The following is a 13120-nucleotide window of genomic DNA, read 5'->3' as shown; positions in this document are numbered from 1 at the left end:
GAGAAGAACTTGGTACAAATTGCACTTGGTACAATTAGTTTAACAATAGGAAATTCTTCACTAGTTTGAATATATTTTTACATCGGTGTTTAATACAACTTCACTATTCTATGCAATTATATTGCCTCTTTACTACTGTTTTTTTTTTTTTAAATTGACCCCCTTGACATATAAAAACAACTTTGTTCCATATCTCCCTAAACAGTTCTGGAATGTTAAATTTCACTTGCAAAACAAGTTTTGCTGGAGAGAGGAACTTCTATAGATTCCTGACTTATAGTGTCTTCATTTATTTTCTTCATCCTCATGACTGGAAACAAAAGTCAAAGGCTAGGAATGTGGAAAAGGCCAATATTTCTGAGATTGATTTTTTATGAGAAAATTATGAAGCATTGTGAGACTATTCAGTGTGAAAGAGCTATTTTTCTCCGAACACTGGGAAGCTTTAAGTTTTGTGTTTTAAGGTAATTATATAAGATAACACCTTGTCCAAGTTTAATTTTATTGTCTAGGTTTTTTAAAAATAATTTTACAGATATGATTCTCTGAACTCGTAATTGAAGTCATGAGAGCTTCCTGAACATCTTACAATTCCTACAATTTTAAGTTTGCAAAATCATCACAAAGCCCATTTTACAATATTCAAGAGTGATTATCTTCCATTTCATTAAATGGTAGAGCAACACCGGGTGAGGTTATGTCAAGACAAAATATCAGAAGACAAGGTTTCAAGAAAATAACTCTGAACAACACAGATGATAATCAGCACAAGCTTTCCAGTTTTCCAATGGTCGTAAAAACAGTTTTCTCTTCCATCATAGTGTCTCTCTCTGTCTCTCCATAGTGTCTCTCTTCAGTTGGAAGAATCCAACTGAAAAGCAAGTTGTTTATGCAGAAGCAAGGTATCTGATACCAAAGCAGTTCATGATTTTGTTAACTATGAAACACTAGTAAAGAAAACCAGGGAAAATCCTGACATGTTTTACACATAATCCAACCATGACCCATCCACACACGGGTATTAAACTGTGTTAAGTGGACCAAAGGGCCCGTGGGAACCATGGCCACCAGGCTCTCTATAGAGTATCAATCACTGTAAAGGACAAGTTGTGATCCATTGTCATTCGTGTGTAGATGGTCTCTCTCAGGGAAGTGGGGAGATGAAGTGGAGAACTGAGAAGATTATCTTGATAATTTTGTGAGGTTAGGAGATCCATTTGCCTCAAGTGTCTAGATGGGGCAGGCCAAAGTAATGATTTCCTCAAATTATCCAGATCATTCTTTTTGTTTTCTATTCAAATTTGCCTATGTAGACATGTCTCATGAGAATAAGGGATTTTAGCATAAAACATTTAGTGACTCTTCTTTTTGCCACTAAGTTTGCTATGTTGTTTATGTATTGTCATTAAGATGCACATATTACATTATCCTCTCTTAGTATGATCCTGTATCTTCACTGAATCCTCTGCAAAAAAAAAAAAAAAAATGTTCAATTTGCCTTCTATAATAACAGAACTAGATTAGGAACCTACTGTGCATTTAGTGGAAAAAGCTATGACAGTGATTTTCCCCATAATTAGGGGACTAGGATATGGGTTTTGTTTTTGTTTTTGTTTTTTAAGAGAGAGCATGCATGCAAGTTTGGGGAGGGGGGTGGAGCAAAGGGACAGGGACAGGGACAGGGACAGAGAGAGAATTCCCAGCAGCCTCCACTCCCAGCCAAAGCCTGACGTGGGGCTTGGTTTCAAGAGTCTGAGATCATGACCAGAGCCAAAATCAAAAGTCGGATGCTTAACCAACTGACCCAGGCACCCCTAGTATATGGGGGTTTAATGCAACCAAATTGCTCTGTATTTTTAAATCCAGTGATTGTACTCCCAATCATGTGTTATAATCCTCCCCCTCTCTGTTCAAGAACATGCATTTTAATTTCCAGAGTTTAGTTTCATGTCTTGTTATTTTGTAAATACAAAGTAAATATTTAAGTTGGAGTCTAATCAAAACCAAATGCTTCAGTGCAAGTGAGTAAAATCTGTTGACTCACACCCCACACAAATTCCCCCTTGTGCATGGGAGGGATGGCACTTAGATCAGTATGGAAAGCAGATTTCATGTGCTCTTTCAAAGAAGCAGTTAAAAGGTCCAGGTATCTAAAAGTTTCATTCTGTTGCTTTTACTTAGTTTGTTCATTTACTAAATGATGGACATAGAAATGAAAAACTATAAAGTATTGATTTGTTTTAGTTATGAAAATAATACTTAGTTTTTAAGATTTAATAGTATGGAATTACATGGGCATTTAAGATGGAATGTCAGTCTCCTTTTTCCCCTCCCTGCTTTTTCCCTAATCTCTGCTGCTTGTAGCATCGCCTTCCAGATATTTTTATTCATAAGCTGACATTGATATATATGCCTTGATAGATAATTTTTCCAACAGTGAGATCATGCTGTATGATCAGTATGGCTGCACACTGTTCATTTTATTACAAAGGTTGCTAATGTGCTGCATTTACCTTCAGTTTTTTCAGTCACATCCCCTTTTGTGGATTTTCAGGGTTTTTTTCAACGTTTCCCTTGGACAAAGAGCACTGAAGTAAACATCCTCATTTGTATTATCTTCGTACTCTTGTATGAGTAGTTCTATATGGTAGATGCCTAGAGGTATAATGACTTGGTCAAATATTTGTCAGTCTGCACGCCCACCAGCAGTGCTGAGCCATTGCACGTGCTTCACTCTTCCCATAATTGGGGAGGCCTGCCCAAATAGTAGCTTTAGGCCATATCTTACCAGTCAATACATAACTCAGTTACAACTAGGTATTTGTGTTTGAACTCTAGCTTCGAGTCTTTGGTTTTCTGTTCATTCCGTCTTCAGCTGTGATCTAAAATCTATCAGGAGTAAAATTATTACTTTCCTGACCCTACCCAGGGCTGAAGGATAGAGGCTGCCCGAATGACCTCAGTGTGACCCCTGGGCAGTGCTGAGAGGTACCCGTGCTGGCCAGGTCGAATGCTGGAAAATCAGAAGTCACTATTCCTCTTCCAGACTAGTAGAGCTGTGGCTTCCTGGCACATTTATAAAATGATCAAAAAAGAGGGGCGCCTGGGTGGCCCAGTCCATTAAACATCTGACTCTTAATCTCAGCTCGGGACTTAATCTCAGGGTTGTGAGCTCTAACCCTGCAGTGGGCTCCATGCTGGCTGTGGAGCCTACTTAAAAAAAAAAAAATCACCAAAAAAGAGCTGTAAAACATTTTGCATGACACTCCCCACTTCTCCATTCTCTGTCATTTCAGTATTTTCCTCCTGATCTAGTACACTGCTTGGGAAGCTATAGCAAGGTACATAACTATAGGATTCTGAACTCATGAGACTGCTTTGTGAGCTCAGTTCCCAGTGCGGCCTTGGTGAAAGGTATGGGGCTCTGGTTCTGACTTGAAATTCTTAGGCCAAACCTGAAAACACAATCACCTGGAGGATTAAGATGCAGACTAAGAAAACAAGACAAAACTTGGTGATGTGACAACGCCACCAGTTAGGTAGAGCAAGGAAGGGAGAAACTAACCTTTGGTGAGCATATTATTAGTGAAGATGTTGCATTGAATTTCCATGAAATACTTTGCTTTCTGACAGTCAGCTTGTCAAATATGTCTGCTTATAAATTGTGCTTTATTCTCTTATAAAACAATGTTCAAACTCTTACCTTTTAAAGATTCTTCACTTAAACAGATGAGACTTCATTGCCACACATTTCCATATGTGCTATACAATTCAGCTTTGCTCTTGCCTATGGAACTCACACGCAGGTTTCAATAAAAGTAGATTCCTCCAGGAAATCATTCTAGTTCTTGGAGGATGGGAGTTTGGGGTTCTGGTTTTTGTTTTTGTTTTTTTTATCCCCAGACAGAACTATGTAGCTCTTTCAATTTTGTCTTTTGATACTATAGCAAATCATACTGTACTCTTTAAGAAAAAGTTCCCTACAAGCAAAAGATGTAAAAGGAATTCCACATATAATGGATTCTTTGGGGACACTGGACAGCATTTTATCTGTACTCCGTAGATACGGAGTTGAAAGGATAGATGTCACCCTGAGGGAGTGTCTCCATCTTCACTCCTGACCCATTGGGGCACATGGGAAGTGAAGCTCTGAGCCCAGGCCACAGAGGAAGATTACATCTTGAGAATGAGGTGTGTTCAGGGGTCCTGGGCCCTTTCTCTGGAAGGCCAGAGCTGTGCTGGCTCTTTTGGTCAGCCTCAGACCCTGAACTTAACAAATAGTCGGTTAGATAAGAGAATGGAGCCAGAGTACAGAGGCCTGAAGGGTAAAGGCTGCCTGAATGGCCTCAGTGTGACCCGAACAGCTGGAACCCACCTCAGATGCAGGCCTGAATGTGCCCCACACAGGACAGTTGTTGGTGTTTGAGATTGATGGAGAGTTCCCATGTTTGGGTCACTTCATCACTAATTTCTGCTTCTCTGGAGCTCCTGTTCTGCATTATCAACCACTAGTGCTCCCTTAGGCCGGCCACACAGAGGCCCCCCAGGCTGGAGCTCCCCTCCATGCCCAGAGTCTATAAAGGCAGGCACCATTTCTGGTGCATAGCTGCCTTCAGCCCTCACATCCAGTCCCTGGACACATGATTCTGCTACTGTCACAACTTCCTATTCCAATCACCTCCATGTCCATCCCTGCCCTGACATAAATCCTTACCTTCTGTTTGGAATTTTACAGGATCTCCCATCTGGCCCATGGCTTGAGTATCTCTCAGTGCGTCATGCTATCAACAAACCAGAGTTTTAATGAACCGGTATATATTCTGGATCTTTCTTTCTCTCTAGTGCTATGATTTGAGGACCAAACTCCTTTGCCCAGCTCACATTGGAATGGAGATTCAAATGAGGCTCGGGAGCACAGTAACAGGAAGAAAACCATCCAAGCTCAGTCACTTGTGAAGCCATCACTGGTCTTCTTTCCCTGCCTGCCACATCTTTGGGCATGCAGCCATACTGCGGAAATTTCAAGTTCCTACCTACCCTCTCCTTATAGCTTTGGCATGGCCTGGGGTCCTTGTTCTGTGATGAAATCACTCCTGGCAATTAATTCTACTCTTGTCTCTCCTGATGGTGTGTCACCAATATTTCTCAAACGTTCCACAGCATATCCAGGATAATCTTTCTCATGAGAATATTGGAGGAGGTCACTCTACTTTTCAAAATTGTCCCATGGCTTCCCAATTCCTATAGTAATTCTCAAATTTATTCCAGCTCCTAATCTATCCTGGCGTATCTATAAAACATGGTGATTTCTTGGCCTTAACCCAAATTTTGATTCAGTGATGAGACTTTCTCACTATTCCTTTCTAACAAGTACTCTAGGGCAGTGCTTTTCAAACTTACATGTGCCTGCAGATCATCTGCGGACGTATTATAATGCAGATTCTGACTCAGTAGTTCTAAGTGGGCTTCAAATGCTACATTCCTTTTTTTTTTTTCATAAGGATTTATTTATTTTAGAGAGAAAGTGCAGGGGGCGGGGAGGGGCAGACAGCAAGGGAGACAGAGAATCCCAGGCAGACTCCCTGCTGAGTGCGGAGCCTGAGGCAATGCCAGATTTTATCCCATGACCCTGAGATCGTGACCTGAGCTGAAATGAAGAGTCAGATACAAACAAGTTGAGCAAACTAGTCATACCAAGATGCCACATTCTAACAAGTTCCCAGGTCATACTGATGCTGCTGGTCTGGACCACAGCTTGAGTATTGAGGCTCAAGAATTCTCTAGAAGATTCTGATGCACTTGGTCAGAAACTGACCTAGACTTGAGGATAAATTTAGAGCCCTAGCAGGGAATACATGCAACATATCCAGCTTCCTCTCTCATCAGTGATTTTTGGCATCCTGCTTCCTTGTTGCTTTTCTTCTCAAATATCTTTCATTCTTTTCCTTTGTGTCTCAGCAAGGCTGACCTACATGTGTTCCTGCAAATATGACAAGAGATTCCCTGCTTCCATGCCTTTGTTTATCCTTCCTCTAGTTACCCAGCAGATTAAGTTCGGCTCATCTGTTAGTCCAGGCCTTGTCATGCCTGCTCAGTGAATCTGTCTCTGATTCTCTGCAGGTGGACTTCAGCATTCTTTCACCCGAATTTTTTTTTGGGGGGGGGTAGGCACGGGGAGGATATTAATCTGAAAATATCTTTATTTCACAGTAGGGTACTGCAGTGTGTGGTTTGAGATTAATCAATATAACATTAATTTCAGGCATATAGCAATGATTTGATATTTGTTTATATTATGAAATGATCATTACAGTAAGTCTAGTTAACATCCGTCACTACACAGTTTATCTTATAATGAGAACTTTAAGATCTATTCTCTTAGCAACTTTCAAGTAATTAATACAGTATTATTAACTATAGTCACCGTGTTACACTTTACATCCCCATGACTTATTTTATAGGTGGAAATTTGTACCTTTTGATTGCCATCATTTATTTCAGCCACCCAGCAATCTGTTTTCTGTATCTTAAAGTTTATTTTTTTTTAATCCACAAACAAGTGAGATGATATAGTATTTGTATTTCTCTGACTTATATCACTTAGCAAAATGCCCTCAAGATCTATCCATGTTGTTGCATATGGCAAGATTTCTATCTTTTCATGACTAAATAATATTCCATTGTGTATATATAACTACATTTTCTTCATCTAGTTACCCATTGATGGACACGTACTTGCTTCGATATCTTGGCTATTATAAATAATGGTGCTCTGAACATGGAAGTACATGGGTTTTTTTTTGAGTTAGTGTTTTTGTTTCCTTTGGATAAATACCACAAAGTGAAATTGCTGAATCATATAATAGTTCTATTTTTAATTTTGAGGGAACCTTCCACTATTTTCTGTAGTGACTGTGTCAATATACATTCCCACCAACATTGCACAAGGGTTCGCTTTTCTCCACATTTTCACCAACACTTACCTGCTGTCCTTCTGATAATCCACGTTCTAACAGTTGATATCTCATTGTGCTTTTGATTTGTATTTCTCTGATGATTGGCTATGTTGAACACCTTTTCATGTACCTGTTTGCTGTGTGTATCTCTTTTTTGGGAAAATGTGTGTTCTAGTCCTCTGTCCATTTTAGTTTTTTGTTGGTTTTTGCTATTGTGTTGTATGAGTTCTTCATATATTTTGGATATTAACCACTTAACCAGATGTATGATTTGCAAATATCTGCTCTTATTCAGTCCCATTAAGTTGCATTTTCATTTTGTTTCCTTTGCTTTGCAGAAGCTTTGTAGTTTCATGTAGTCCCATGTGTTTGTTTATAATTTGTTGCCTTTGCTTTTGGTGTCAGATCCAAAAAAATCATTGCAGAGACTGATGTCAGGGAACTTACCATCTATGTTTTCTTCTAGGAGTTATATGGTTTCAGGTCTTAAATCTAAATCCTTAATCCAATTTAGCTTGGTTTTTGTGTATGATGAAAGATAGGGTCTCAGTTTCTTTTTTCTTTTGTATATAGCTGTCCAGGTTTCCTAGTAACATTTATTAAAAAGACTGCCCTTTCCTCATTGTATACTTTGGCTTCTTTGTCATAAACTAATTGGCCATATATCCATGGGTTTATTTCTGGGCTATTATGTTCTATGATCTATCTGTCTTTATGCCAGTAATACACTGTTTTGATTACCATAGCTTGTAATACAACTTTAAATTGAGAAGCTTGATGCCCTTCAGTTTTGTTCTTTCTCAAAATTGCTGTTACTATTTAAGATCTTTTGTGCTTCTATGCAAATTTTAAGATTTTTTTTTCTATTTCTGAAAAATGCCATTGGAATTTTGATAGGTTTTGAATTGTATCTGTAAATTGTTTTGGATGATATGGACTTTTAAACAGTATTCTTCCAATCTCTGAGTACAGACTAGTTTTCCATTACTTGTCTTCAATTTCTTTCATCAATATATTTTATTTTTTTAGTTTTTATAGGTTATGTGCAGATTTTTTATTTCTTCGGTTAAATTTATTCTTAGATATTCTTAAATGCATTTAAAACTGGGATTTTCTTTTATTTTCTAGTAGTTCAGTACTAGTGTACAGAAATGCATCTGATTTTACATGTTGATTTTGTATCATGTAACTTTACTGAATTTGTTTATTCTAACAGTTTTTTGGTAGAGTCTTTAAGGTTTATATATATATATATATTTATGTTTATATTTATATTTATTTATATTTATATATCTCCTGTCAAATAGTGACCGTTACCCTTCCTTTCTGCTTTGGATGACTTTTTCATGCCTAATTGCTTTGGCTAGGACTTCCAATACTATGTTGAATAAAAGTGGTCTTGTCTTCTTTCTGCTCTTAGAGAAAAAGTTTTAACTTTTTAGCACTGATATGGTGTTAGCTGTGAGCTTGTCATATTTGTCCTTTATTATGTTGAGATATGTTCCACCTATACATATTTTGAGAGTTTTTATCATGAATGGGCGTGAAGTTTTGTCAAATGCTCTATTGATTTTTATTGGTGCTGAACCATCCTTGCATCTCTGGAAAAAGTCTACTTGATGGTGTATGATCCTTTTAATGTATTGTTAATTTCAGTTAGCTAATATTTTGTTGGGGATTTTTGCATCTGTATTCATCAGGGATGCTGACTTGTAGTTTTCTTCTAGTGACCTTGTCTGTGTTTGGTAGGAGGATGATATGGCCTTATAAATTGAGTTTTGAAATAGTCCTTCTCCCTCTCTCTCTCTCTCTCTTTTTTTTCTTTTGAAAATTTTCAGAAGGATTTGTATTGTTCTTTAAATGTTTGGTAGAATTCACCAGTGAAGCCATTTGGTCCTGGACTTCTGTTTGGGAGGCTTTTGATTACTGAATCAATTTTCTTACTAGTAATTGGTCTATGAAGATTTTCTATTTTGTCATGAGTCAGTCTTTGTAGGTTATATATTTCTTTTCTAGGAATTTATCCATGTCCAGCTCGTGTCAGTATGTAGTTGTTCATAGTAGTCTCTTATAATCCTTTGTATTTCTATTTTATCAGTTGTAATGTCACTTTCAATTCTGATACTTAGTCCTCTTTTTGTTTTTCTTGGTGAATCTGGCTAAATGTTTGTCAATCTTGTTTATCTTTCAAAAAAAAAAAAAGCACAGCTCTTACTTTCATCAATTTATTGACTTTGGGGTCTCTATTTCATTTATTTCTGCTCTGATCTTTGTTAATTTGTTCATTTTACTAACTTTGGGTGTCATTTGTTCTTTTTCTAGTTTCTTGAGATACAGAGGTTGGTTTTTGAGATCTTTCTTATTTCTTGGTGTAGGTAGGCAGTTAGTTGTATGAACTTGCCTTTTAGAACGGTTTTTGCTACATCCCATAAGTTTTGGTATGTTGTATTTTCACTTTCATTTGTCTCAAGGTGTTTTTGGTATTCTCTTTTGATTTCTTATTTGATTCATGATTGTTCAGGAGCCTGTATTTTAATCTCTACATATTTGTGAATTTTCATTTTCATCTTGTAAGTGATTTATAATTTTATACTATTGTGGTCAGATAAGATGCTTCGTATGATTTCAGCTTCTTAAATTTGTTAAGACTTGTTTTATGGGGGTGCCTGGGTGGCTCAGTTGGTTAAGCATCTGCCTTCTGCTCAGGTCATGATCCCAGGGTTCTGGGATTGAGCCACACATCGGGCTCCCTGCTCAGTGCAGAGCCTGTTTCTCCCTTTCCCTCTGCTGCTCCCCCTGCTTGTGCTCTTTCTCTCTCTGTGTGTGTCAAATAAATAAATAAAACCTTAAAAAAAAAAAAAGACTTGTTTTGTGACCAAATATATTCTTTATCCTGAGAAATGTTCCTTGTGCACTCGAGAAAAATTTGTATTTTCTCGCTTTTGGATGGAATGGTTTGTGTGAGTGTGTGCATATGTATATACATACATATGTATGTGTGTATACATAGTCCATTTGGTCTAATGTGTCATTTAAGACCACTGTTTCTTTATTGATTTTTCTGTTTGGATGATCTATTCCTCAATTGACTAATAAGTGGTGTATTAAAGTCCCTTACTATTGTTGTATTACTGTCTATTTCTCTCTTAGATCTGTTAATATGTGCCTTATATATTTATGTGCTCCTATGTTATGTGCATACATGTTTGCAAATGTAATATTCTTTTGGTGTATTGACCCTTTACATAATAACTTTCTTTGTCTTTTCTTATAATCTTTGTTCTGAAGTTTATTTTATTTGCTATAAGTATAGCTACTCTAGCTTTCTTTTGATTTCTGCTTGCATGGAATATCTTTTCTTATCCCTTCACTTTCAGTCTATGTTCTTATATCTCAAATGAGTCTCTTGTTGGCAGTATATAGATGGATTTTTAAAATCCATCCATCCACTCTGTCTTTTGATTGGAGAATTTAGCCCATTTATATTTAAAGTAAGTATTGATACATATGTGCTTATTTATGTGTTGTTGATTGCTTCCTGACTATTTTGTAGTTCCTCTGTTCCTTTCTTTTTCTCTTTTTTTCCTTTGTGATTTGATGTTTTTCTGTAGTGGTATATTTCAGTTTTTTCTCTTTGTGTGTGTGTGTGTCTACTGTAGGTTTTTGTTTTGTGGTTACCATGAGGTTCGCATAAAACAATTTATAAATGTCTGTTTTAACTTGATAACAATTTAAGTTTGAATACATTCTAAAGCTCTACAATTTTATTCCCCCACCCCTGTGAAACCTTTCATGTTTTAGATCTCACAGTTTGCATATTTTTATCTTGTGCATCTGGTAACAAGTTACTGTAGTTATCATTATTTGAACACTTGCATCTTTTAACCTTCATACTAGCTTTATAAGTGATTAACCCTCCATCTTTCCAACATGAGATTATTCTGAATTTTAGTATACATTACCCTTTATATATCATGCCACTCTCTTCTGGCCTCCAAAGTTTCTGCTGAAAATCTGCTTATAATCTTATAGGGGTTCCTTCGTACCTAACAAGTTGGTTTTTCTCTTGCTTCTTTTAAGATTCTCTCCTAGCCTTTAACTTTAAACAGTTTAATCATAATGTGTCTTGGTGAGATTAACTGTGGCTTCACCTTAATGGGAACTTAATGGGTTTCCTGGATCTGTATGTCTGTTTCCTTTCCCCAGGCTAGAAAAGTTTTCAGCCATTATTTTTCCAAACAAGAGTTCTTCCCCTTCGTCTCTTTCTTCTCCTTCTGGGATGCCTGTAATATAAATATTGGTCCATTTGATGATGTCCTATACTCTTTTTCTTTTCTTTTTCTTTTTGCTGCTCTGATTGGAAAATTTCCACTGCCCTTTCTTCAGATTTGCTGATCCTGACTTCTGATTCATCTGGTCTGGTTTTGAAGGACTTTATTGTACTCTTCACTTCAGTTACTGCATTCTTCAGTTCTGTAACTTCTATTTGGTACTTTGTATCTTTGTGAAATTCTAACTTTATTCATTTGTTCTTCCAAGTTTGGCTGTCATTTTTATAACCACTGTTTTGAACTCTTCATTAGATATATCACTAGTCTCTATTACAGTCTTTTTTTCTGAAGTATTTACTTATTTTTTCATTTGGAACATATTCCTCTGTTTCTTTTTTTTTCTTGACTCTCTGAGTTGGTTTCTATGCATTAGATTAAAAAACCAAAAAAACAAAAACAGAAAACCCCACACCTCTTCCAGTCTTGAAGGAGTATTCTCATACAGGAGGTGTACCTTATCTTTCAACCCTCCCCTAGCTATTTGTTGCTCTCAAATCTTGTTCAAGTAGCTTACGTCATTCTAGTGGTTCCCAGTAATTGAGGGTGTGCCAAGACTGGTCAGTGTCCTAAAGAGGAGGATCTCAGTCAATACCAACAGTTAGGCTACAGCACCAGACCCTTAAGTAACAGCTTTTAACCTTTCAGGGGAAGCCAGGTGATGGTTATATCTGTTAGATTGTTAGATTGCTATCTCGTAGCAAAGAAAGAACTGTTTCTTTCTTTGCTATGATCCTATTGAACGCATGAACCCAAGCCCTGTGGGCCATCAGAGCCAGGCTATCAAGGGATGTGTTCTCTTGGCAACAGCCCCAAAAGTCTGGGTGTCAAATGTGCTCATAAGCTCTTTCTTTAAAGAAACCTATGACCTGGGATAGGGCTAAGAGGGAGCATATAGATGGTAATGCCAACACCCACCGTCTCTGGAGAAGATTTTTGTTGGCCCCTAGATGTGTGTTTAATTACAAGCCTACCTCTCATGCCATTATGATGAAGATAAGCTAGTGGGCCTTTTTCTCAGAAAGACTATGGTGTGTTTCAGTCTGCCATCTCTGTGCTTGCCATGGGGGTATGGAGCTACCTGGTTAAGAACTCTTTCTCCATGACCCTATGGGACCCACAGATGTGAGCCCCCTGGCCACTATAGCAAGGTAATACAGGGATGTCCCCTGCTTTGCCCTGTACTTTGGTTATATTTTGTACCTGATTTCTTGAACCGTTTTCTGGAATAATGACCATATGTATAGCAGTTGTTTGTTGCAATGTTTATTTCCCCTACCTGGTTATAAGATCCTTAAATATTCTTTCTTCTTTGTATTCCAAGCTCCTAGTATAACCCATTGGGCACACAGAAAGCACTAAATAAATATGTGTTAAGTCCTGGAATGACTAAATGAACCTTTACCATCATGAAGTGGAGGGTAGGAATCTCTCCTATTATCTATGTTAAATGTCTCTGGCTCCTTCATCTAATTTCTTTCTTTGAGTCCATTGGAGCCCTACTTGCACTGGGGCACATGCCCACTGGTAAGTTATAAAACAATTTGAGTGGCACTGACCTACACCACCTCAAAATAACCCTTATCCTTAAGCTCCTATCCAGGGCTTGGGTGTTGTAGTTCTCTCTATTCTGAGAGTTATTTTCTTTGTGTTCTAGTATATTGCTTGGGGAGTAATTTTTTTTTTCCTCCTAACTTTTTTGATTACTGAGATGAATGAGTAGCTGAATAAATGAAGGAAGGTAGTCTAGATAGGTGTAAGCTCAGAAACTCATTGTCTTCTTATGTTCTCTATCAGCATGTACCTTCATAAACTTGATTTCACAGTGGAAAGGCA

At 37.5% G+C, this 13120-nt stretch overlaps 1 protein-coding gene across 1 annotated transcript in view; it reads left to right on the top strand.

The window, feature by feature from the left end:
- Positions 1–13120, top strand: part of NECAB1 (N-terminal EF-hand calcium binding protein 1) — a 187207-nt gene that overhangs the window by 76181 nt on the left and 97906 nt on the right. The gene's annotated exons all lie outside the window — the stretch shown is intronic.

Source organism: Martes martes, assembly GCF_963455335.1.
Source record: "Martes martes genome assembly, chromosome: 4".
In the NCBI taxonomy this organism is placed as follows: domain Eukaryota; kingdom Metazoa; phylum Chordata; class Mammalia; order Carnivora; family Mustelidae; genus Martes; species Martes martes.
This window is presented reverse-complemented; position numbering and strand designations above follow the sequence as displayed.